Genomic DNA, 25452 nt, shown 5'->3' with positions numbered 1-25452 from the left:
TCAAGACTTATACTATGTTTCAAATTAACAGCGTCAGTTTATGGAGAAGAATTATTAATAAATAGGTTCACTCATACGATCTCATTCAAAGAAGTTCTTTAATTAGATGTCTAAGTAGGATTCCCGCTAGCATCAGAGATGTTAGATAATATCCTGTCACTTTCGGTAAATAAGTTATTTCTATTTAATATCTGCTAACTGTCATTAACTATGATAACTAGTCGTGTGAAGTTAAAGTTTCCCACTATCACAATTCAAAGTCCGAATCCGGTAAAAAGTCTCAATTCAATAAAGCGTTTAAATATTCACACGAATTGACATTAAAGCCAAAGAGATTACTATTCACCTTCCCGTTTATCTAATCTGATAAATGTCCAAATTAAAGTCTTGAATTGACAATCCTCAAAAACAATCTCGTCACGATCTATTCTTGATCCCCGTTTAATAAAGTCCCAGTTGTTGTTCTCTAAAGATGTACGTCCTAAATAATTTCCAAACTAGAACAGACAAGAGACTGGAGTATCGTAATTACAACGTATGGCTATTTATACTTTAATAAACTCTATCTTTGGTGTCCCAGGCCTACGTTCTATGACTATAATATTGATTTTCTTACGTATTGGAATAACTAATATTTTCTACTGTTTTGCCCCTTCCATTTTTCTAAAATTTATAATTAAATTTTCCTTTTCTTTTCTTTTGCTTTCTATACTAGATATTTCCCTCTATTTGTTTCTTATTTATTTTTCGTAATTACTACTTGTGGAGGGACTTGGGTCATATTTTGAATTGATATTTTAAGGACATGTGAGCTAACTTGGGGGCTATTTTTGTTTTTTCAACACCGAGAGGCGCTGTAGGTGTTACATCCATTCTCCGTAAATTAGGATTATTTCAGTTTTTTCTTCTGTGGTTCCAACATTCATCGTCCACTTGCACCTTTGTTTTCCAAACGATATGTAGGTGTGCAGGCAATAAACAATGCGCAATTATTGTAATGTTTAGAGCGCTATCTGTTATACGTCTGCACGATACGTGAGATCCGGTCGCAGTGTACGGCCTATTATGATACGCCGTAGTTCGCTACCGGCCACGGTGGCGCTTCGAGAAGTCCCCTGTTCGACATGTTGGAGGAATACAGCGTTGCGAATGGGATGTCCAATTAAAAGTTAGGAAATAGTGCCCTGTCCTACCCTCGCAGAATGAAGGTGAGGTCCCAGGTGCCATTGGATGTTCAGGGACCATTGAGTAACACGTCGAAATTACGATTGTGTATCCATTTCTACTTGTCCGAGTACAGCGCCATCTGTGGCTAAAAGAAGAAATTTGTTTCAGACAAAACATATGTAGATTTTGCCGTAAAATCGTAACCTCCAATAGAAAACCGAGGTTCCCATTGAAGATTTTAAAATTGCCCCCCACCACCCACGCACGGGGTGGAGTGGGGGTCGAGTGTGCTATCATTGGATGTCCCCCTCCGAGACAAACAATCTTTTTTTGATAATATGTGTAGTTTTAGAGATATTACAATGTCTAACGTTAAAATGAACACCCTGTGTATATATTCCTGGTCTCTCTCCCAAGAGTCGTCTGGAGAATTTTCCTTGGTGTTTCGGTAGATGCTTTCAATTTCGTTTTTACAATGTGTAACTAGAGTCAGCCGAAAGTAATACTACTCATCACATCTTTCGTGAGACGCCCGTTGTCGACGGAAAGCATCGGTCTCGTTCCCGCTACAAAGAAAACCATTTATAAACAGGAATTTCATCCGCGTTTGTAACATTCAGTTGTCACCTGAAGATGGCTTAAGCAGTCAAAACGGAGTTCGTCACGATATAAATATAATTTAATGCAAAAAAAAAAAAAGGTTCAAATGCCTCTAACCACTATGGGACTTAACTTCTGAGGTCATCAGTCTCCTAGACATAGAACTACTTACACGTAACTAACCAAAGGACATCACACACATCCATACCCGAGGCAGGATTTGAACCTGCGACCGTAGCAGCAGCGCGGTTCCGGACTGAAGCGCCAGAACCGCTCGGCCCCAGAGGCAAGCCAATTTAATAGAACATTGAGAAGAGTCTCCTACTTAATATTAACACAACTTTTGCTAAACCAGACTCTTCCAACGATTTGTAGACTAGAAAGGATCGGTGGAGAATCAGATATATCCCTATCCCGTCTTTTTCCGTTGTTTTCAACACGTTTGTTGCAAAATTCGACTGGCGTGAATCACATATGACACAGAAAGGAAGATAGAACCGTGCATAACAATTCTAGTGTCCATCTTAGTGAGGATTTTTGGGTTCTAAAGAGTAAAGAGATCACAGAAAAAATTGACACAAATAATTTGGCGGTAATTTTTGCAAGACGTAACAGAAAAACAGATTAGTTTGAAGGCAACATGAAGACCATCCGACACGTTAGCGCATCGATGTTCACATTTAGCACGGCGTTTGCGAGTTTATTCCATCAGTATGTTTCTCGGCTGTGGTTTAAATGTAACAGACGCAGAATGAGAGCTAATCATCAATCAGACCGCAACGTTTAACCGAAACCGCCCACTGCGGCGTTCACATATACGGCAGAGCTCGCGGATAATCGGGGCAACGGTGTCCGCGGCCAGTGAAAGCCGCTTAATTTCCACTGCACCAGAGTTCAGTTTGTGTAATTATGACTTTATTTTGCACACAAATTTATATTTGGGACCTCGGTGCGAAATATGATTGCTTCCTCTTCCCGCAGCGAGTGTTTCGATGTCAAACACACAGTTTGCGCACCGGAGCTTAATGCTTTTAGAGCGAGCCAGCCAAGTTCTGCAGAGTAAATACGGCTCCGAGCGGGGTCACAAATCAGAAGGCGCGCCCTGTTCTAAATTTAAAAACCTCTGGAGTGGAGAGACAAACGTGCGGCTGACACGGAAGAATACGGGGACTCACCCAGCTCTCGCAAGTGAAACAGAGAGCCACGCTAAAGAAGCCCCACGTGCCAGGTCCCTCGCTCCTTAGAAGAACTTTCTTAGGGTGCGTGAATTTCCCTCTAGTAACAGGACACGAATTTTGTTTGGGAAATAATTTCAATATGAGCAAAATAAAGTCGGTGTTCTGAAAATGTTTGTTGCAAAATTCTTTTGGTCTACAGGACATATGACTCAGAAAAGTATACCCAACTATGTCTGATAAGTCACATGTACCTACTAGGAAAGATTTTTATAAAATACAGTGATTTTTTGAGTAGAAGTGAGGGTTGGCAGCTTGTAGAATTCATGTTAACTGGATGTGCTGGTTTAGCGAACCGGCAGTATCTCTGTGTCCAGCACACTAACTAGGTGTTATATTCATATTGCTGTGATTTGATGAATTTATATCGATGTCTTTTGATGAAACAGTATCGACAGTAACACCTGTACTCAAAAATTATCTTACTATCCAAACGTTAGAAATAATAGACAAAAGAGGAAAACGGAAACAGAAGAAGCGAGCTATAACTCCAAATTCCTTCTCTGTCCGTGCGGTCTCCCTGCAAAACGCACAACCTTACAATGGTCCACAATCTTGTTGACAACTGCCATACTGAATCGTTGCGTTAAAACGAAATAAAAACGAAAGAGAGAAGGCAAATGAATATCCAGACCTGCATGTAATAAGACGATGCAAATGTAAGATACTACTGTCATCATCACTATAATCCATGCGATTGTGCTACGAGATACATTAATAATTAACCGCATTTCTTTATGCTTACCTTCTAAGTTCTAGGGGACTGATGACCACAGATGTTAAGTCCCATAGTGCTCAGAGCCATTTGAACCATTTTTTTATACTTACCTCAGTTCTGATATCGGTACCTATGGTATGTTTGACGACGTCTTTCCAGACTTTCATCCCTCCAGTGACAGAAGTAGAAAACAAACGTTACTGTAATGTTCCCATACATTATAGCTGAAAAGACGAATGCTACGATTTTCAAATGATAGTGCATGTAGTAAGAATCGGAATTTTTGCGTACCTTAGGTATAATACTTATTTTGTGCTGTGAATATGTATTTATTAAACTGAAGCTAGCATTCCATAACACACTGCAATAAGTAAGAAAATTTAGGTAAAGCAAATGAAGAAATAGAAGAGGAACGGTGTGGTAGCCGTGTTTGATATTAGCAGATACTTGAGAATGATTAGTTCACCAGCTGATCATGGCACGCATGTAATGCAGCATGTTTGGGTGAGAAGAAAGTAAAACTATTTTTGTATAAGGCAGATCTGATGTCCAAAAATTTTACATGGAAATACAGAAAGCTCTGTTAGAAGCCTTGAGTCACATCTGTTCAAGATGATCGTCTGAGGATAAAGTTTGCAAGTACTGCCCTGAACAGGCCGTTTAGTTTTAAGGGACAGACATCGGATACCTTGAAGCAGTTTAGCTACAGACCACAGTCACAGTGTCATTGAATGTGACACGAAGTGTCATTTCAAGGTGTTGGCGAACACAAGAAACGTTTGTAGTCCAGCACAAGCGCTATCAATCACCCCACAGAGAAACGTAGATCTTACTTTCGCTGCACCATGATGTCCAATGACGGCTGCGTAACAGTTGTGTAGACACTTGGCAGCCGTCTCGTGAGTTGCACTTTGCCAGCAAACGTGTACAACGTATAGAAACAACTGTTCCGCGCTCTATACGACGAGCAGTGTGTACTCTGTTCACTACAAGGCACAGACGGGTACTTTTTATGGAAGATGAGGATGTTTGGTTTGTGGGGCGTTCAACTGCGCGGTCATCAGCGCCCTTACACATTACCAATCTATACACAGTCCAGTCTAGTCACTTTCATGAATGATGATGGTAAGATGAGGACAACACAAACACCCAGTCCCCGGGCAGAGAAAATCCCCAACCCGGCCTGGAATCGAACCCGGGACCCCGTAATCCTGGAGTAGCAACGCTAGCCACTAAACCACGAGCTGCGGACAGTTTTTACGGAGACAGCAACGTCTGTAAGGGACCTTGAAGGAAAGAAACTTACACACGGTTCTGTATCAACATTCAGTGCATGAGAGACATGTAGGGAACACAACACAGGAACACGGTGGAAAGGAGTACGGTGGTGTTGGCGCTTTAGTACCGGGGAATGGGCCTACTACCTGTTTGATGGTCGTACGGAGCTCAAGATATCTGCTCATGGCCAGAGGAACACTACTGATGACTGACAGTAGAGAGACAAAAGTCTGCAACCATATACAATGATTTCAGAACTTTTCTGATTGTGTTGTCGGCCGTGTGCCATACGATTTTCAGTTATCTTATTCTATAACCTCTCGTAAATTCTAATGAGGAACTACTTTCTATTGTTTTCTTTATGTTCGAGTATGTAAGAGGTCCATGACCAAGGAATTTATTGCTAGCGCACTCGAGCAGATGTAATTTCGATGGATTGCTCACGCTCTGCCTGAGGTATGTAAGCTATAAGAGAATCTCTGACCAGAGAGCAGCGTTGGCTGCAGCAGGAACTGTGTAGCAGTAGTAGCTAGCAGTCGTGTGTGTCGAGTTGGCTGGGCCGGTCGTGGGGAGCGATGGCGGTGCCTGAGCGTTGTAGTATACGGTAAAAGCAGCCTCGCGTATATGTTCAATTGTTTTTTTAAAAAAAATATCTTAATAATAATCTTTCTTATAAAAATTAACTTTTGACAATCATTCATCTCAATTCAAAGAATTTACTAATATCTCGAATCCATAGCCATCCCTATTATTGTAAAGAAAAATCAGTTGTATCTTTTGTGCATGATAAATCTATCGGCCAGCATTGCACTGGGTTGTGCCAGAAAAATTTTTTATAGGAGCAGATATATATCCGTTATCCGGCGACTTCATTGAGGTAAGAATTTTCAATTTAATCGGTATGATCTTTCAGGGCCATGACGCAGCACTGCTGACGTCCAAATTTACCAGTTTAGATTCACAGTCAGTTAATTATGGAAAGGTTATATATGAGTCGCATTTTTTATTAGGAGGTTAGTCACATTTTATTATTGGTAGTGTAGGTAGGCTGTTTATGTTTTCTTATGAAAATCACTGGCTGTGCTGTGTGCAGTCTGTGGCTAGTTTGCATTGTTGTCTGCCATTGTAGTGTTGGGCAGCTGGATGAACAGCGCGTAGCGTTGCGCAGTTGGAGGTGAGCCGCCAGCAGTGGTGGATGTGGGGAGAGAGATGGCGGAGTTTTGAAATGTGTAAGACTGGACGTCATGAACTGCTATATACTTTATGACTTTTGAACACTATTGAAGTAAATACATTGTTTCTTCTCTATCAAAATCTTTCATTTGCTAACTATGCCTATTAGTAGTTAGTGCCTTCAGTAGTTTGAATCTTTTATTTAGCTGGCAGTAGTGGCGCTCGCTGTATTGCAGTAGTTCGAATAACGAAGATTTTTGGTGAGGTAAGTGATTTGTGAAAGGTATAGGTTAATGTTAGTCAGGGCCATTCTTTTGTAGGGATTTTTGAAAGTCAGATTGCGTTGCGCTGAAAAAAATATTGTGTGTCAGTTTAAGCACAGTCATGTATAATTGTACTAAGGGGACGTTTCAGTAGGTTACGGAATAATAAATTGTTGGTACGTTACGCTGAATGTGAATGATATAACTATATTTTTAACTGTTGGGTAGTTAGACTGAATGTGAATTATATAATGATATTTTTTACTGTTGGGAGCTTACAAGTAATACTACTCTGATTGCAAGTGCATACCCGTCTATAACTTTTAGCGTACCATAAACACTGACGTGTCAAACATTACGTCTACTGTCCACCGCGAGAGTGAATATCACCATGTGTCGAAGAAGGCGCGTGACGCTCTAAGGAAACATGTAAGTGACTTCATCAAGGGCGGACTGGTAAGGTCCTACGCCTGGGAAAGACGGTAAAGGATATGGAGAAGAGCCGCTGTTCGCTTGCTGCTGTCACTAGCATCCATGGGACGTGGTTGAAGGACGGTGGAATCACAAGTAGGCGACAACGCATTGGATGTCGGCGCCTCGTCGCGAAACCAAGAGGTCCGAGCTTGTCCACTCTGTAAAGTGGAGCAGGTGACATTCTGCAGATGACTGGCGAGAGAGTGCAATGCTGGTACAGGCGCAAATGTTTCGGAGCACACCGTTCAGTGCACACTGTTGACCAGAATCGTGCTACAGTTGTTTGAGAAGCGCGATAGTGAACTCGCGTCTGCCTTGGCAGTGAAACTCGCCTCACCTGAACCCGACTGAGCAAATCTGGGGCTAGCCAGCGGAAGACCCTGCAAGTACTCATGTTGATCCAACGATATAGAAAATTATGAGTGCAATAGAAATGAGATCATCGACTACGGACCAATAGAAAAGTGTCACCTGGTTGGATAAATCATGTCTCTTGTTGCACCACGTCAATGTCCCGATAAGCCGTCGTCCAGGAGAGCAACTGCTCGACATGTACCACGCCAATGGCGGCAGTAGTCTGTTGTACATGGGGGACTTTCGTCTATGCTTGCATGGGTCGTATGGTAGTAGTCAGTCACATTGCCAACTGTGGATCATCTGAACGTCATTCCGGACCATCAGCATCCCTTCACGCTGGATGTCATAACCTACAGCGACGGCACTTTCCAGCAGCATAACTGTCCCAAGAGCAGAATCATGTACAGTGGTTTGACGAGCATGATAGTGAACTCACGTCTATGTCTTGGCCATCAAATTCGCCTCACATGAACCCGACCGATCAAATCTCAGAGGCTCTCGGGTGCCAGCTCCGCACCTATAAGCCAACGACCCGTAATCTACGGGAATTGTATGACTCTTGAGTAAGCATTTGCTACCACGTACGTCTGCAAACATGCCAAGAACATTTCTAATCCAAGACACGCAAAATCAGTGGTGTATTGTTTTACAAAACTTAATCAAGACGCTATTTACCAAATGATCATAATATTTTTAGTTCCTAATTGTATCTAGTAGAAATAATGAAATCCTATACAGGAGCAATCCAAAAGTGAATTTTAATTTTATTTAAGAAATGTCTATCGAGTTCAACATACACTAAAAGCTCTGCAAACATCTCTGGAAAACGTTTGCAATTTTGGTCGGGTGACTTCATATCTCTCCTGTATATAGGTTACTTTGTTTTTCACTACAATCACTGATTACCTTCCTAAAATGCTAACAGTATAATAAACTTATTTAACATACATGTGCTCTGATAAACCGTCAACTCAGAATCTTATTTACTTTATCATGTGATAAGCAGAAGAAATGATATAATATCGGCCGAGCGAGGGGGCGCAGCGGTAAGACAATGGCCTGTTGCTGTGGAAGACCGCAAGATTTAGATCTTCTTGGCTTTCCCTACATCACTTAAGGTAATTACCTGCATGGTTCCTTCGAAAAATCGCGGATGAATTCCATCCCCATCCTCCCCTAGTAGAGACTCGTGTTTCATAACCTCGTGATTAATGGAATGTTAAATCCAAATCTGCCTTTTTGTATATCATTCTGAGCCGTTCAAACATATCACACTCAAATACGTGAAAACGACCTTTTTTCTACCGGCAAATTTTTCGTTTTACTGTGATTACCATTTATTCTGTTACTATCTGTAACAATACGTCTGCCTTTCTGTCGACGGCTTAAATTGTACACAATTTTTCCCGGTAACCTTTACTAAACCTCTTTTATGTTTTCATGTAGGTATTACGGATTACCTGTCTGAAAGTATCATTGCGAATGAAAATCAAAGGATTTTTTTGTCATGCGCCAAGCCTATGAATGTTTGGCGTAAAAACGAAATGAATATGAACTGCTGGATTAGTGTACTTTACAGCTCATAAAATTATCTGCTTTAAAACCGATTAAATGCACAACCAACTGACCCGTGTTGCGCTGAAACAACTGATGATGACGCGGATCACAGCTAAAATTAGAACCCCCACCCTCCCTCTCCACCGTGCATGATTTTCCCACTTCATAGGGCGCGCAGTGCCGTGGTGCGTTGGCAGTGAAGCGGCGCTGTCGCTCGATTCATTTAAGAACACAAGTACGAGGGCATCCAAAATAATAAAGCCACCGAAATTTTATATGTGAAAACTCTTACAGCTTTTTAAATGAGATAAACGTTATTAAATTTCTACATCTTTATTCATCATGTCTACACATGAACGTAGTCATGCTGGAGACCAAATTTTCTGCCAAAGAAAGACCGCTTTGCTGATACCATCACTGTAGAAAATTTCACAGCGTTGACGGAGCCTCACCTGTGCTTGAATCGTTTCATATCTGTCAAAATGAAGTCCTCGAAGGTGTTCTTTAAGTTGTGGAAACAGATGAAAATGGGATGGGGCAAAATCGTGACTGTATCGAGGACGATCGGCGTGACCTTGCCGGCAACTAGAGACATCCTAGACTTCTTATGTCGGGATTTTTGATGCTTATGTAGTATGGAGGAGACTTTTGCCTCTAATATTTAGTTGTGCTGTAAACCTCGGTCTCCCAAGACAACGCAGATGTTGCGGCGTTCGTCTGTAGTCTGGCATCACACTAAAGGAGAGTTACTCCATGTTTGGGCGAACTCTTCGAATTCGAAACTCGATTACAGCACGAGGTTTCTCACATTACACACACAGCCGTGTTATGCGCTAGAAATCGGAGTTCTCTAGCTCCAGATGGCTGCAAATATGTAGACATGAAGAATAACGATTTAGAATGTTAATAACGTTTGTTTTATTTAAAATGCTTTACGAGTTTTCACTTAAAATTTCTGAGACATTTCTTTTCAGCACGCACTTGTGATGAGCTAACGGCATGGTACAGTGTCGTTTAAAGCAGCAGCAGTTGATTACAGTCAGCCAAAAAATACGTAATGTTCAGCAGAATACAGTAAAACGTCCAGTAGGGTGCAAAACTCCGTCCGATTCTCTTAGTGATGCGTAATATGGCCATTGAAAACCGATTTGCCTGTTAATTATTATGGTATCTTCTGGTAAACCTTCCGGCAAGACTCACCGGAGGAGAAACACCCCTCTGAAGATGTCCAGCGCAGCTCTGGACGAAACGTTAGGAGCTGAAGAGTTTCATGGACCACGACCTTACATCCCGGAAGGTTTACCAGAAGATATGTCATCCGGTCGTGAAAACCTTCATACAATTATTATGGTACTTCACATACAATTTTTCTGGAAGAGCAGCACATAAAAAACTATTTGCATACTGCAAAATGCACGTAGTATTGAATCCTTACTTTACTTATTAAGTTAGCTGAAATGAATCTTTGTTGCCGCCATGTGCCTCACATCATACAGTAAACAAAAAAAAAAAATCCTAGGCCTGCTCCATGATATAATCTTCATCGACGGGACGTAAAACCATTATTTTCCTTCCCTTTTTAGATGACACAAAATAAAGCATGTATGAAACTGTTTTCTAAATTAGGGGCATTTGCAGGATATATACACGTGGCCCTCACTCTGCTCTGGTCGGGGTTGTTAGGCTCATCAGCTTCGCGAAACAAATAAAGACCTCAACTATAAACAGTGGTTAAGGAACAAGTTGGTTGTCTTGAGAAAATGCACAGTAAAGTTTCAACAAAGTCTCATAATAAGACATTATAAGTACATCAATTGTGATTTTATATTCAGATATGTCGTTATTTTCAAATATTTCTGGAGTAACGACGTATTGTTAAAATCACAAATTCTGTCCAAAACTTTATTCTTAAAAATACTCCAATGTGTGCTTAACATTGCTTACTTGCAAAACGAAATTACTTCAAGTGAATTACCATGACTTACCTCTGTTTACCTCCTGGGAAAGATAACTAAACATTACCGTGAAAAAAAAATACAGATCAAAAGTTACTGATTGTTTCAGTTTATGACACTACGACTTGCATTACCACGTTTTTTACCTCAAAAAATAATCTATGATCTTAAGGGTAATACTTAACCTTCCTGCAGTCACAGTGTTACGTTGTTTGTTGTTTTAGAACACAAAACAGCTGAGGCCATAAGCGCACGACAGTGCCACGTAAATTCATGTAAACAATGATAGGAGTCACAACATAGTTTACTTGCTTAAAGAATTATTCACATTCACGTGATTAGCAACAACTTTTGGACAACAGTTGCGTTCAGGAACATATTCAGGTGCATTATCTGAGTCGTAGTCATCCTCAGGAGAAATTCTCACACGTTACTACTACTCGCGGCCATGTTTTTGGCCCTTATACTGTTTACACGCACACATTGCGACAGAGCCGTCATTAACGAGAATGTGAAATTACAGACGGAGCTACCATTTCTCAGTTTATAGTGAATCTGTCAACTGTTATGAATAAAGCACATCACGTACAATATTCTACATGTTATAACTCTGTTTCTTATCGAATGTCGCTTACGCTGTTTACCACCGAGGACTTCGGATAGGGTAAACGCCAGCAACAAATGGAGATGACTTTAGTGACTGTGAGACACAGTTTCAGAACATGGTGAGCTAACTTTTAAAGATATGAGCAAATGCAGTAGATACTCGCACGTAGTAGCCTGCACGACGTCACAATTGACAGTTCTCACCGGCCAAGTGCAGGGTGTGGATCTGAAAGGATGGAGAGGGGTGGAGGGTTAGAGTTTGTTCAGTCATCTTACAGACGTGATCAACGTAAGGACACAGGCAGCCTGGATGAAATGGCGAGCGACAACAGGGGTCACCTACGAGCGTCGGATGAAGGATCATTTAGAATCTAAAATCTACCGGATTGTCATCCGGCATCGTCGCGCTCTATGGCATAGAGAATTTACCAGCTGCAAAGGGGGCAGAACAACAGCTGGGGCTCATCGACACTGAGCTGCTTGGCTGGACAGGTGGCATCACTAGAGTGGATCACGTTTCTAAAGATAGTAAGAGTAAACGTTTAGGGGACGCACTGACCCAGAAGAAAATGCGAGAAAGCAGTCTGCGACTGTTTTGACATGTGCTGTGCGCAGAGGACGATAACTATAGCAAAGGCAGCCTACTGAGTGGAATTCATGGAAATGAAACCCAAGGGACTACCAACACAGCGATGGGTCCACTCTGAACAACGACCTGATGGCTGTAAATGTCCATCCATACAAGGCCCACTGCTGAACGGAGCTGAGACAGCGAATTCACAAACGAATCCTGCCATCAGACAGGCCAAACGCTAAAGAAGAAGAAGAAAATAAGGAAGTGTATCAATCTTAATAGCAATATCAATAATAATAGCTCAAAAATAAGAGAGAATACTACTATATGCAGTTGATAGGTTTTGTACTAGATGATCTGCGTAATTACAGGAAAGTAAGGGAGAGACACTCATACTGGTGAAGTTCTTTTACCAGTGCTATCCAAAGCACGAAGTAAACGTTGATAACTATGAATTCAGGTGGGAAGATTTGGGATCGGGTCACCTTAGTGGATAGACTGGGGTACAGACGTAACTGCTTCAGTGTTCTTCATCTTAGTACATAACTTGCTTTTATTAAAGTCAGACGAGTTTTAAAAAAACAATCAACCTTAAAATTTGTTGTGTAGACTTTCGAAAATTAACTTTTAAGCAGCCGCCACTAATCATGAGCCGCCAGTCGTTAACTAGAAGTCAAAAGTACAGAATTAAAAAAAACCAAAAACAATTAACTACAGTTAGCAAAGTTCAATGAGAAGTTTTTTTTTAACTAAATAACCTTTAAGCAGCTGCCATTAATTACGAAACTACTGTCACTCAATGGACAGCAAAGGTACAGAATTTTAAAAAACAATTAACACTCACTAAATAGTTCGCTACAGTTAACCAGCGTTCACTGATCACATTTGAAGCAAGTGATGAATCTTAAAAACTGTTAACAGTCGATGAATAAGCAGCTACAATCAGCCAAAATTTACCGATCAGATCTTATAACCAAAATTCACTGATTAGGTTTTAAGCAAATGATTATTGAACAGCTACCTTTATTATGAACGCATTGTCGTTCAGTAGGCAGCAAAATACAGAATTTAAAGATGAACAATTAACAGTCACTAAATAGGCATCTACCATTAGCCAAAATTCACTGATCAGTTTCTAACCAAAAGACTTTGAAACAGCTGGTGGTTGCGTAAAACCCAGCTGGAGGGGGCGGGGAGGGGGTAGTGGTAAAGGAGTGGAGGGGAAGAGCAAGAGGTATGGACATACAGGGAAGTTACTTAATATGGCCATGATGGCCGCTGTCTTTCCACTTCTTAAGCCTGCAAGAAACTGGACCATATTCACTAGCTTCAAACTGACCAAATAACCTCCAAGTCGCTGGTGTGTGTTCGAAAATATCATGCCACTCACAGAAACTGCTTCTCAGGGCAGACGATGACCGACAGCAAATCAGAGCTCGGCGCCTTCACAGGAACCGATTCGTTCTCTCGTGTACCATCCAGAACTCAAAACCTCTCTCACCTCCAATAAACGCGCTCCACACTTACTGCCCAAACCTTCTTGCTTTGTGGCTGCTGTTCCCACTGATGGCGCCACCAGTGTACCTCCAAAGTTATCCAGACGCAGATCGTCAAAGAAGGGCGAAATGGATAGAAGGCTAAGCCCCCATGACTAACCTCCCCGACTGCAACTCAAAGGCGCGCCACTAGAGTTTTGCACCAATCGTGGAAGTTAGGGGCTAGGTACATTCTTTAATCTGACAAACATATACTCTTGAGATCTTCCCGTTCTATTCATTACGGACCAAGATATTAACGGGATTCAGAAATCTTAAAAATTTTACAGCCTCAAAAAAGGTAAACCAGTTTGTTAGAAGAAGTTGCTCTAGCCTGGGCTTCGACGTTACACCTACACATGGAAACGCAGTCTGCGACTTTCCCCTTGAACTCACACCTCTCACAATTGTGTCTACATGCCTGGAGCCTGTGAGTCTATGAGCGAGCTCTATATTTCGTTTCACTCTCTCGCAGTTATGGTGGATGGTTTTGGTCGGACTCACTCCAGGAGCAGCTCGTCAGATAACTCAAGGGAACTTTAATCGGATAGGTCAAGATTTATGAGGTCAAAATGATCCTGATGACCTCATACTGAGCGGTATTAAAAGAAAGTTTCAACCGCAGGATAGATACTGTAGATCGTAGCATTTTTGAGACCCAGCATGAAATATTGCCAATCGGGCCTTCAAATTCCTATTCACTCACTCAGCAAAGGACTGTTGGGTGCAGTAAGGAGAAGTGGTAATACACGTAACACCATGATCGAAACAAAATCTCCAGAGGTCTCTAGATGTAAATGCAGGAGAATTATCACTTACTAGGTTACTCAGTGGTCCAAAGGCGGCAAAGATTTTCATAAGATGCTGCACGGATTGGCCACTAGTGACCCAGCGGCCGGGAATGAATCAGCCAAAACCCAAAAAACCCGTTCACCACCACCAACATGTAACCGTCGTCCCCCTCCCTCCCTAAAGGTACATGGAAGGAGTCCTATGTAGTCCACAAAGAGACGGTCTATGGGTCTGCTCTCAGGAGCAGACTCGAGAAGACACTTGCGCGAGCTAGAGTTGAGTTTCCCTTGCCTGCATAGATCCTTGCACATAGACAGCCAAACCATATGTCTACTTTTGGCTTAGGTGTTATGGAACCCTAGGTAAGTGTCCACAGCGGAACGATGAAAATACATAAAGCAGTGGGTATCAATACCTGAGACAATGAAATTTAAATGCGCGGTCACCCTTGCCCTTTTGACACACAATATCTTTATTAAGAACAGAGATAAGCAGCGCAATGCCTACGTGACGGGACGCCGCTGCTCTTGATGTTCTTGGACCAGTACCGCTTCTACTCTAGATCTGGTTCAAATGGCTCTGAGCACTATGGGACTTGACTTCTAAGGTCATCAGTCCCCTAGAACTTAGAGCTACTTAAACCTAACTAACCTAAGGGCATCACACACATCCATGCCCGAGACAGGATACGAACCTGCGACCGTAGCGGTCGCGCGGTTCCAGAATGTAGCGCCTAGAACCGCTCGGCCACCCGGCCGGCCTCTAGATCTGGATGTGTCGGTGTGGACAATAAAGGACTTGCCAAAATCTGGGATAACTAACATAGGAGGGTTGCTAAGAGCGCCTTTAATTGCGTCAAACGAAGCTTGATGTATCTCTCTACCCCTCTCCCTCCCACCAAATGAAGGGCTCACCTTTCTTGTGCTAGTTATTCAAGGGCGCCGCCAATTGGACGAAATTAGGAAAAAATTTCCGAAAATAATTCACTATTCCAATAAATCTGGCCACTCTCTTCCTGTTCTTAGGGAAGTGGGAGGAGGGAGAGAGGGGCGAAGTCACGCAAGGAACGTTTCCCCTCTCGATCAATGATAACCCCTCGAGCGAAACCAGATGACCCAAAAAAATATACAAGTGCGAAGCACGGTAATCTTATAAGGCTTGACAGTAAGCCCGCTCTCCCTAAGACATAACAGAGGTGGTCCAAATGCTCCGCAAACGTGGCACCATAAACCACCATATCTTCAAGATAGTTATAAACGGATTTGAACTTAAGATCTCCCAAAATATGATCCAAAAGACGAGACAACACAGACGTCCCCGTAGATAGTCCGAAGACAACCCTATTAAGCTCATAAAGGTTCTAACCAGTACAAAAGGCAGTTACTGCTTTGGAATCTTCGATCATGAGTATCTCATGGTAGTTTTGACTGAGGTCCAGTACAGAGAACCAATAAGCACCCGTGAACCATGTGAAGCAGTTGTGAAGGTCGGGCAACGGAACTGATTGCAAGACGGGCTTCTAACTGAATGCCATATCATCGACGACTGGCCGATAATCGCCTCTCTGTCCTTCACGAACAAGAAAAATGGGTGAAATGTAGGGAGAAGTCGAATATCTAATGACACCATCCTGGTGCATGTCATTAAGTAGCCCACGCAAAATCTTCATCCCTGCGTGGGGATAATCAACAAGGCGGCTGACGAACGGGAATATTGTCAACTAAGCGAATCATATATCGGATCTTAGTAGTGACGCCTAATTTATTAGCGAGGACATCGGGAAATCGGGATAACACGCTCAACAGTTGCCTAGTCTCGCCAAGTTCCAAACGATCAGTGACAAATTCAGATGACCCCGACTGCACATTACTAATCGGTTGACAGTAGCGTCACGAAAACAACGCTGTCTTTTCTTCAAGTTAATTGACAATTTCTTAGCAAGGACGAAGTTGACAGGCCACGTGAAATACGGTATGCCTAATTTGCTCCTAACCTCCTCTACCAGAGGTAACTTGTCCATTAACCACACAATATCTCTGAGATGGGGTGCACAGAGGAGGCATTCTACATGAATTCCCAAATTTGAGTTACCGGTTATAATCAAGTAGTGAAACAGAAGTCCCAGAATCCAAAAGTGCGCATACAGGCTCATTATTCAAGTGGGTAAACACTAAGGAAGCATCAGATTTCGCACTGCTATAATGTGGCAGCAGTTCTTAACAGGAAAACAGTACCTGTTCCCGCTGGTGTCCTATGGCGCCAGACGTTTGGATGCGGGCTCTGCTTCACCGTACGTGACCACACAAACTGTCTACTATCACCACACCTGAAACAGACCTTACGGTTAAGCTTACCGAGCACAAATCTCGCGGCCTTTTGATGGTTCCCCACAGATGGACTAACTAGGCGCCCGCCTACCTCCCGTTGTTCATTAGCAAATCTGAATCCTTCCATCTCGAAACGGAATTATCTAATCCAAAAAGGCGATAGGTTTCCTAGAAAAGCCCACATATAGCCGCTCCTCAGGCTTCATGTCTTGTAATTTGGTCTTAACCACATCACCTTAACTACTTGCAACGCCCGCACTAGCACGTCAGTGCGGATCTCATCAAAACAAACGTTGTGCACTCTGCATAATTTCAGAGAAAATCTTGCTTAAAACTTCGCAGGTTAACGGATAAAGATGGTGAAGAACAATGGCATGTGAAATGCACAATGCATCAACATGAAATTCAAACAGAACTATGAACCATAACACAAATTCAACCTGCTCTGTAGAGAGCTCGTTAATCCCTTGTAGTAGATGCAAGCTGGGGTTTGGTAACCTAGCAATGCATTACAGGAGATAACGTTTACTGGTACTTCAGTTTCCTGCCCACTCTCCTGTTGGCTCGGATTATCGCCTACTCCGTTCTTCTCGCTTACACTGGATAGGTCATCTAACGCGAGAAGGCTCAATTCTACCCGGAACGCCATAAACTGACTAATTAAGCAGCACCTTTACTGGGCTTCAGTGATGCCTGCTTCAAATCCCCAAGACGATTTACCCAATGTGTGGCATGCGATTGATTCCTACACACCTGTTTGCGAGTGCTCCGACTGTCCCGTAAGAAGTTCCCATTTTCCTGCAGTCCTGCCAACACTTCTGAATCATTACTCAGCACAGCTCCTGCCTCACCACTGGAGCCGAGGCTGAGGTCCAAGGCTTTCCCCATAGCACCGTGCAAACGAGCAGCCAATTCAGGCACAGCACCTTCGCCCGTTAGCTGCCTAATTCATAACTCGTACAGTAGGTGGTCTTTCTTGACGTAGCCTATTCTGGGCACGGCCTGGTTTCCATGCTGACGATTGCTACCTGGAAAGCAATACATTATTAACCAAATACAGTTTAAAGTTAACACGAGTAAGCTTGTATCTGAGAACGCTGTTGCAGGAAGGGAAAGGGTGGCCACTCTCCCCCTCTCGCTCTTTCCAAAGAAAGGAAAACAATCATACTCTGGGTTGCTAGTTGACAAACAGGAATTTAAGTGGGAAGATTTGGGATCAGATCACCCTACAGGGAGGGCCGGGGTCCCCACATAAATGCTTCAGAATTCATCATCTTTAGTACATAACCTGCCTTTATTAAAGTCAAACGACTTTTAACAAACAATTAACAATAAAACGGACTGACAAGACTGTCAAAAACTAACTTTTAAACAGCTGCCACTAATTATACGTCACCGGCCATTATCTGTATACTGTACACCAATAATCGATAGATTTGTGTATAATGCATATAAGTTCTCTGCTGACGTTGTACACTAGTATATCTGCATAGTCAAGATCTTTGGTTGTGTAAATCTGTAATAATTATGTTAATTAGTTTGCGTTTTAAGAGATTGTATTGTAACTATACCTCTAGTTTTATATGTAATACTCTGTGAATGTAATAATTTGCAAAATTATTATACTGAGTGACATCGACAAAGGATGTGAAATTGATTCCATATTTTTAGATCTCCAGAGGGCTTATGGTAACGTTCCTCACAAGCGACTTCTAATCAAACTGCACGCCTGCTGAGTGTCGCCTCATTTGTGCGACTGGATCCATAAGTTGCTGCCAGAACGGCTACAGTTCGTAGTAACTGACAGAAGGTTGAGTAAAACGGAAATGATATCAGGCGTTCCGCAAGAGAGTGTTACAGGCTCTCTGCTATTACTTATCTACGAAAACAACAGAGCAGACAATCTGATCAGCCCTTTTAAATAGTTTGTTGATCATGCTGTCATTTTCCATCTTGTGAAATCAGCAGATGATCAAAACCAATTACAAAATCATTTAAACAGAATTCCTATTTGGTGCGAAAAGTGTCAACTGACTCCAAAAAAGGAAAAGTGTGCAGTCATCCACATGAGTAGTAAATTAAATCCGCTACATTTCTGTTACATGATAAATCACTCGAATCTAAATGCTGCAGATTCATCTAAATACTTAGGGATCACAATTACGAAGGACTTAAATTAGAATCCTTAGAAAACGCAACGGGTCCACTGCAGAGACTGCTCACACCACGTTTGTCCGCCATATTCTGGAGTATAGCTGTGTGGTGTGGTATCCGCGTCACATAGGATTGACGGAGGACATCGAAGGAGTTGAAAGAAGGACAGCTCGTTTCGTATTATCGCGAAATAAAGGAGAGGGTCTCCCGGGTATGATACATGAACTGAGGTGGCAGCCATTAAAGCAAAGGCATTTTCGTTGCGGCAGGATCTCCTCTTGAAATTTCAATCACCATCTTTCTCTTCCGTTTGCAACATTATTCTGTTGGCGCCCACATACACAAGGAGAAATAATCATCATGACAAAATGAGAGAAATCACAGCCCGCACAGAAAGATTTAAGTGCTCGTTTTTCCTTCGCGCCGTCGAGAGTGAAACGGTTGAGAAATGGCTTGAAGGTGGTTCAATGAACGCTCTGCCAGGCATTTAACTGTGAATTGTAGAGTAACAGTCTAAATATAGATGATAATCCCTGAACAACTTCCAAAACTTTGCCTGTTGAGTGAGAGTCTACTATTTACAAGGGTAAAGTTGTTTCGGTGCAGCTACACTTACAAGGTGAGTCGAGGAACTAAATCCGTTTGGTCGTAAAACAAAAGGAGTACAGATGCAGAGAAACTCAGAGCTCGCACCGTTTCGTAAGTACTTGCAATAGTGGGACACAAGTTTTGTACGCCTTCCCCACAGAACGTTGTAGCCTGTGTTGTAAACTACGTGATTAAGTTCTTGAGGACTTACTTGATGTTGAATTTTTGAGCACCAAGGAACGTTTTAGGTGCAGTAAGAGTTGAAATTCTTTAGGCGGTAAGTCATGGCTGCACCGAGAGTGGTCAGACTAGTTCCAGCCAGGGTGCAGTAGGAGTTATCGTGTCTTTGTTCGCAGTGTGATGTCCGCCATTGTCGTGAATTAAAACAAAACCATTTGTCGGCTATCCTCGGCGCCTATTTTGTATTCCGTGATGTGGCTTCATAAACATCTCACAGTAAATATTTGCAGCGATTTTTTCACCCTGCGCTAAAAAATACAAAAATCGAATACCGTGTCTGTCGGAAAGGACTCTGCGTATAACTTTTCGACGTGTCGAGGTTTGCTGGTCAGATGCGTCTTCAATGGAGACGCAGTGTGCCTCTACTCCACTCATTTTCGTTTCTATTTGAGGATGTAATAAACAATATAGGACTCATCCCCTGTCACTATCTTGCTTAGAAAAGCATCACGATTTCTGTTGAAACATGACAGAAAGTCAGTTTCATAGCCCAGACACTGTTTTTGTGTTGCGCTGTAAGAAAATTCAGTTTTTGAGAAACAGTTTCAGTTTGCGCAAAGTTCACAGAAACATCGGACACAGTAAATTTACGACTTTCTTTTACGAGTCCTTCAACTGCACGAACCTCTTCTTCACTAAATAAACGTGGATGATTTTTTTTTCGCCATTGTGCTCTTCATGACGTCCTTTATTGAAATACCGGAACTGTGTTTCTGCCTTTGAATCACTCATCGCATTAATTCCGAAAACCTCGCAGACCTGTGAGTGAAGCCTGAATGCTTTAGTCTTCTTCGCGTTCAGAAAACGAATTACAGTTCTAATCTCACAAGCAGCTGGTTTTGCAGTCAACTTTGCACACTCGTCACAAGAACTGTACAGCATAAACAACAGAGGGAGGACTGACCATGGTGTCACTTTTTCTCCTTGACTTAGAGCAACTAATGTGCAAGCGCCGAAGAAAGGTTGTGGCGCTGTCGCGCAAAGAATTCGAGCGGCGTTCAATAAGTAATGCCACAGATTTGTTTCCTCAGACAGTCTCGGTTGAATAAATGCGGAATTTGCTGTGGGACATTGTGGAATATTCCCGCTCCAGCCCCTACAGTTTCATGAAGTTCCGATAGGTGGCGGCGCTATACGTAATCTTGAAAATGGCATCTCTAAACGGAGGTGCGCTCCAAGCAAAGAACTGCCATCGAGTTTCTTTTGGCGGAAAACCACAGTATCGCAGATATTCGTAGGCGCTTGTAGAATGTCTACGAAGACCTGGCAGTGAACAAAAGCATCACCGCAACAAGGTCGCGCAAACCTGTTCGATCTCCCACAAGCTGGCCGGCCGGACACAGCTGTAACTGATGCCGTATTGCAACGTGTGGACACTCTCATTCGCTGTGATCGACGGATCACAATCAAACACTTCACAGCTCAGCGGGACGTCTCCGTTGGTAGTGCTGAGGGTACTCAAAGGTGTGTGCCTGTTGGATTCCTCTCAGCCTAGCAGACGACCAGAGAGAGCAACGAAAGACCATCTGTAGGCAATTTCTTCCGTGTTGAAAGGCTGATGGTGACGAATTTTTGTCGGACATTGCCACAAGCGATGAAAGATTGGTTCATCACTTCGAAACGGAAACAAAACGGCACCCACGGAATGGCGCCAAACCAGTTCTCCTCTGAAGAAATAATTTAAAGCCGTCCCTCAGCTAGTAAAGTCATGGGGACGGTTTTCTGGGCCTCTGAAGAGGTTATTTTGTTTGATGTACTCCATCATGGTGCAACTATCATCTCGAAAGTGTATTGCACTACCCTCAGGAAACTGAGAAAACGACTTCGGAGTGTCCGTCGCCACAAATTTCCAACGAACTTTTCCTTCTCCATGACAACCAAGACTCACAAAAGTCTGCGCACCGGTGAGGAGCTCGCAAAGCTACATTGGACTATTCTTCTGACGTCCCTCTGTTTGGTCCAGTGAAGGTTGCACTACACATGTGGATGATGGGGAAGTTATTGATACAGCAAGACATTGGTTCCGGCGTCGACGAATAGAGGAGCACCACACGGGTATACAGGCCCTCTCAGTAAGGCGGCATAAGGCAGTCGCATTGAATGGAGACTATAGTCAAAAGTAGGATTTCGTAGCCACAAGAGTTCTTAATACGAGTAGCATGGTATATTGGAATCCCGAATAAAAGCAATAAAACCAACTTGCTTTCAGAAATATATACATATCATACAAATGGATCTTACTTTGTGGACGTACCTCTTATATTTTTTGCACATCAGCTGATCGTGTGCTTGTCTTCAAAGATCCAGCGGCACGTTATGAGGGTTATAGCTCCAGCTGCAGCTGCTGACTGCAACAGAGGCGCTTCTCCATGGGACGGCGGCACGCGCGTTTCCGGTCGCTCGCGCCCTGTGTGCGCGTGTGTGTTTGAGCGCGCGCGCGGTCGCGTCCACTCGTGGTGACAAATTGCCGCGCCTGCTGGCGGCCCGGCCTGCTGTGCTGTTGATTTTATGGCAGAGTGAGTGTCGCGTCACTCGGGACCGCTGCTAACAGCCGAGCACACTTGTGGCCCGACACGTTATTGCCCATCTTCTGCGTCTCTGTTTCATGCACAGGCCGCGCCCACGCACTCTGTATGTTTACTGAGCCTCGGAGGCCTGTCGCAGAACAACAACTGCTATTATAAAAAAGAAACACACGGCGCTTATTGCGACCTTGTGAGAGACGTTCCGATCCAGTAATCGTTACCGGATTGCCCCCGGCCGCCTTGAATCTCGTAGTTGACGCATCGTTTACGGATCGCGCCTGTGTGTTCGTCAAGTGGCTATTATGTTTCAAAATGGTTCAAATGGCTCTGAGCACTATGGGACTTAACATCTGAAGTCATCAGTCCCCTAGAACTTAGAACTCCTTAAACCTAACTAACCTAAGGGCATCACACACATCCATGCCCGAGGCAGGATTCGAACCTGCGACCGTAGCGGTCGCGCGGTTCCAGACTGAAGCGCCTAGAACCGCTCGGCCACCACGGCCGGCGGCTATTATGTTTGCCAGTGCCAATATATGGGAGCCAGACGTGTTCTCCAGCCTGGAGGTGATGGGCTAGTCTTACTCTAGTCTTCTTCTGTAGCGTCTCCCGGCAAATCTTCGCTGGTGATTAGCGCTCGACTCGAAGCGGGACTGAAGACAGTTCTAGTCCAATCAATGAGTTTCCAGGCCAGAAACATGCCTGTAGACGACCCGGAGAGTGATGGGTACGAAACAGATTTTTTCCTTTTTTTTTGTGGTTTTAGGGCGCACAACTACAGTGGTCATTAGCGCCCAGACTAAGTTATGAATGCACTGCGAGGCACAAGGTTAAAACAGCAACTAAAAATGACAACACTATAAAAAGCACATTAACAGCCAAGGGATTAAAAGAAAACAGTATAATCAAATGTCCTTAGACAGGTTTGTCAAGTGGATAAAACGAAGAACGCGAGCAGCTGCTCCTGGGTCATCCGCTAAAATGTCATCCAGAGTACATGGCAGGCCAAGATCAATGCGCGGTGTATTAAAAGTCGGACAGTACGTTAAAATGTGGCGTACCGCCAGCAATTGCCCACATGGGCAGACGGTGCCGGGGCAGCCGCCAGCGGATGGCGATGGCTGAACCGGCAGTGTCCAATCCGTAACCGGGCCAAAACGACCTCCTCCCGCCGAGAAGGGCGTGAGGAGGTCGTCCTAGCCGTAGAGATAGGTTTCAAGGCCCGAAGCTTGTTTTCAGTAAGTGTAGACCAATCGGCACGCCACAGCGATAAAATGCGCTGACAAATGACTCTGTTAAAATCAGATGAAGGCACACAACAAGAAGCTGTTCGAGGCTGGAGGACCGCAGCCTTGGCCGCGGCATCTAGAGCTTCGTTCCCAGGGATACCGACATGGCCAGGAAACCACATAAAGGTAACCGGAGAACCGTCGTCAGCCAGCTGCTGAAGAGAGCGTTGGATCCGGTGAACGAGAGGGTGAACCAGAGACGGATCACTGAGGCTCTGGATGGCGCTCAGGGAATCAGAGCAGATGACATAAGCAGAATGCGGCGGCGGGTGTAAAGAACAGCCCGATAGAGGGCAAATACCTCAGCTGTGAAGACCGAACAATGTCCATGGAGCCGGTATTTAAAATTGTGTCCCCCGACAATAAAAGAGTAGCCGGAGTCTACATGGCTGACTGAAATGCCTGTGATTTCCTGTGATGACAAATGTTCAAAAATGGTTCAAATGGCTCTAAGCACTATGGGAATTAACATCTGAGGTTATCAGTCCCCTAGACAGAACTAATTAAACATAACTAACCTAAGGACAACACACACATCCATGCCCGACGCAGGATTCGAACCTGCGACCGTAGCAGCAGCGCGGTTCCGGAGTGAAGCACCTAGAACCGCTCGGCCACAACGCCCGGCGATGACAATTGTGCTCCAGGGTTGGAATAATTGTGCCGTGAGACATTTACTGCGGAGTCTGGAGCTCTTGCTGGGTTAAGCGGCTTATTGCAGGTACCATACATGCGCGCTAACAATCTGTTCCCTGTATAGCAACGCAGCAGTGCGCGCTGTAGTCTACTGCACGTGTCGCTAGGGATTAATTATGATACACGCTCTAAGACTAAAAAGTGAAACGCATCACGAAGGAATTACCGGAATGTGACGGATATCGGTAGATGTGGGGCATATTGTAACCTCCACACAAAATTTAATAAAATAAATAATAATCATGGATAGGGATTCTAATTTTATGTAACCTCCCCACAAAATATTGTATAAATAATAATATGAATAATGATTCTAATTTTCTTACTGTAACCCCAGAACAAAACTGGTTCCCATTTATAATCTCCGTGCAGAAATGCATTCACATTTAATGTACCCACAAAATTCTTTTCTCATTTAATGTAAGCTCGAAACAGAAAAATTCCTAAACCTCATAATAAAAAATAAATTCAGTAACCTGGTAGAATTTGGACGACAGCAGCGCTGCGTCATGGCCCTGTAAGATCATTCTGAATAAAAAAAAGGAAAAATTGTTACCTCAATAAAAACGGCGAATATATCTGCTCTTATATAAAATTTTTCCGGGACAGCTCTGTGCAATGCTGGCCGATAGATTTGTCATTTTATGAAAGGAAGCAACTGATTTTTCTTTTGCAACAGTAGGAATGATCATGGATTGAAGAAATTAGTAAATTCTTTAAATTGAAATAAATGTTTTTTTTAGAAATTACTTCATATCACGAAGATTATTATTAGGACATTTTTAAAAGATTTACATGGAATTTCACATAACATTACTAGATATGCGCGAGGCTGCTTTTTACCTTATACAATAATTCTCAGGCTCCGGCATCGCTGCACCGCGACCGGCCCAGCCAACATGATACACCAGACTGGACTGACTAGAGCAGACAGGCGACTGCTCGCTAGCCGCAACTTACTGCTGCTGCTACACAGTTCGTACTGCAGTCAACACTGTTCTTTGGTCTCAGATTCTCTTATAGCTTACATATCGCAGGCAGCACATACCTCTTCCATAACCCTCCACTGGGGGGGGGGGGGGGGGGGGGGAATTTGGCAGCGATGGTGAGTCAATTGGACTTGCCATGAGCAACAATTTTTTTCTAAAATCTACTTAATTAACTAAGTTGACAGTCACAGAATATATACATATGTATATAAGTACAGAACATAAAATGAAATAGAGTGCACATGCACTGAGTACAGAACATATCAAGAAATTACAGAATATATACACAATGAGTACAAAACATATTAACAAATGACATAAAGTGCATACACACTGTAGTACAGAACATATCAAGCAATG

Source organism: Schistocerca cancellata, chromosome 1 (genome assembly GCF_023864275.1).
Source record: "Schistocerca cancellata isolate TAMUIC-IGC-003103 chromosome 1, iqSchCanc2.1, whole genome shotgun sequence".
Classification (NCBI taxonomy): Eukaryota; Metazoa; Arthropoda; class Insecta; order Orthoptera; family Acrididae; genus Schistocerca; species Schistocerca cancellata.
The sequence above is the reverse complement of the archived record's forward strand: the minus strand, read 5'-3'. Positions refer to the sequence as shown.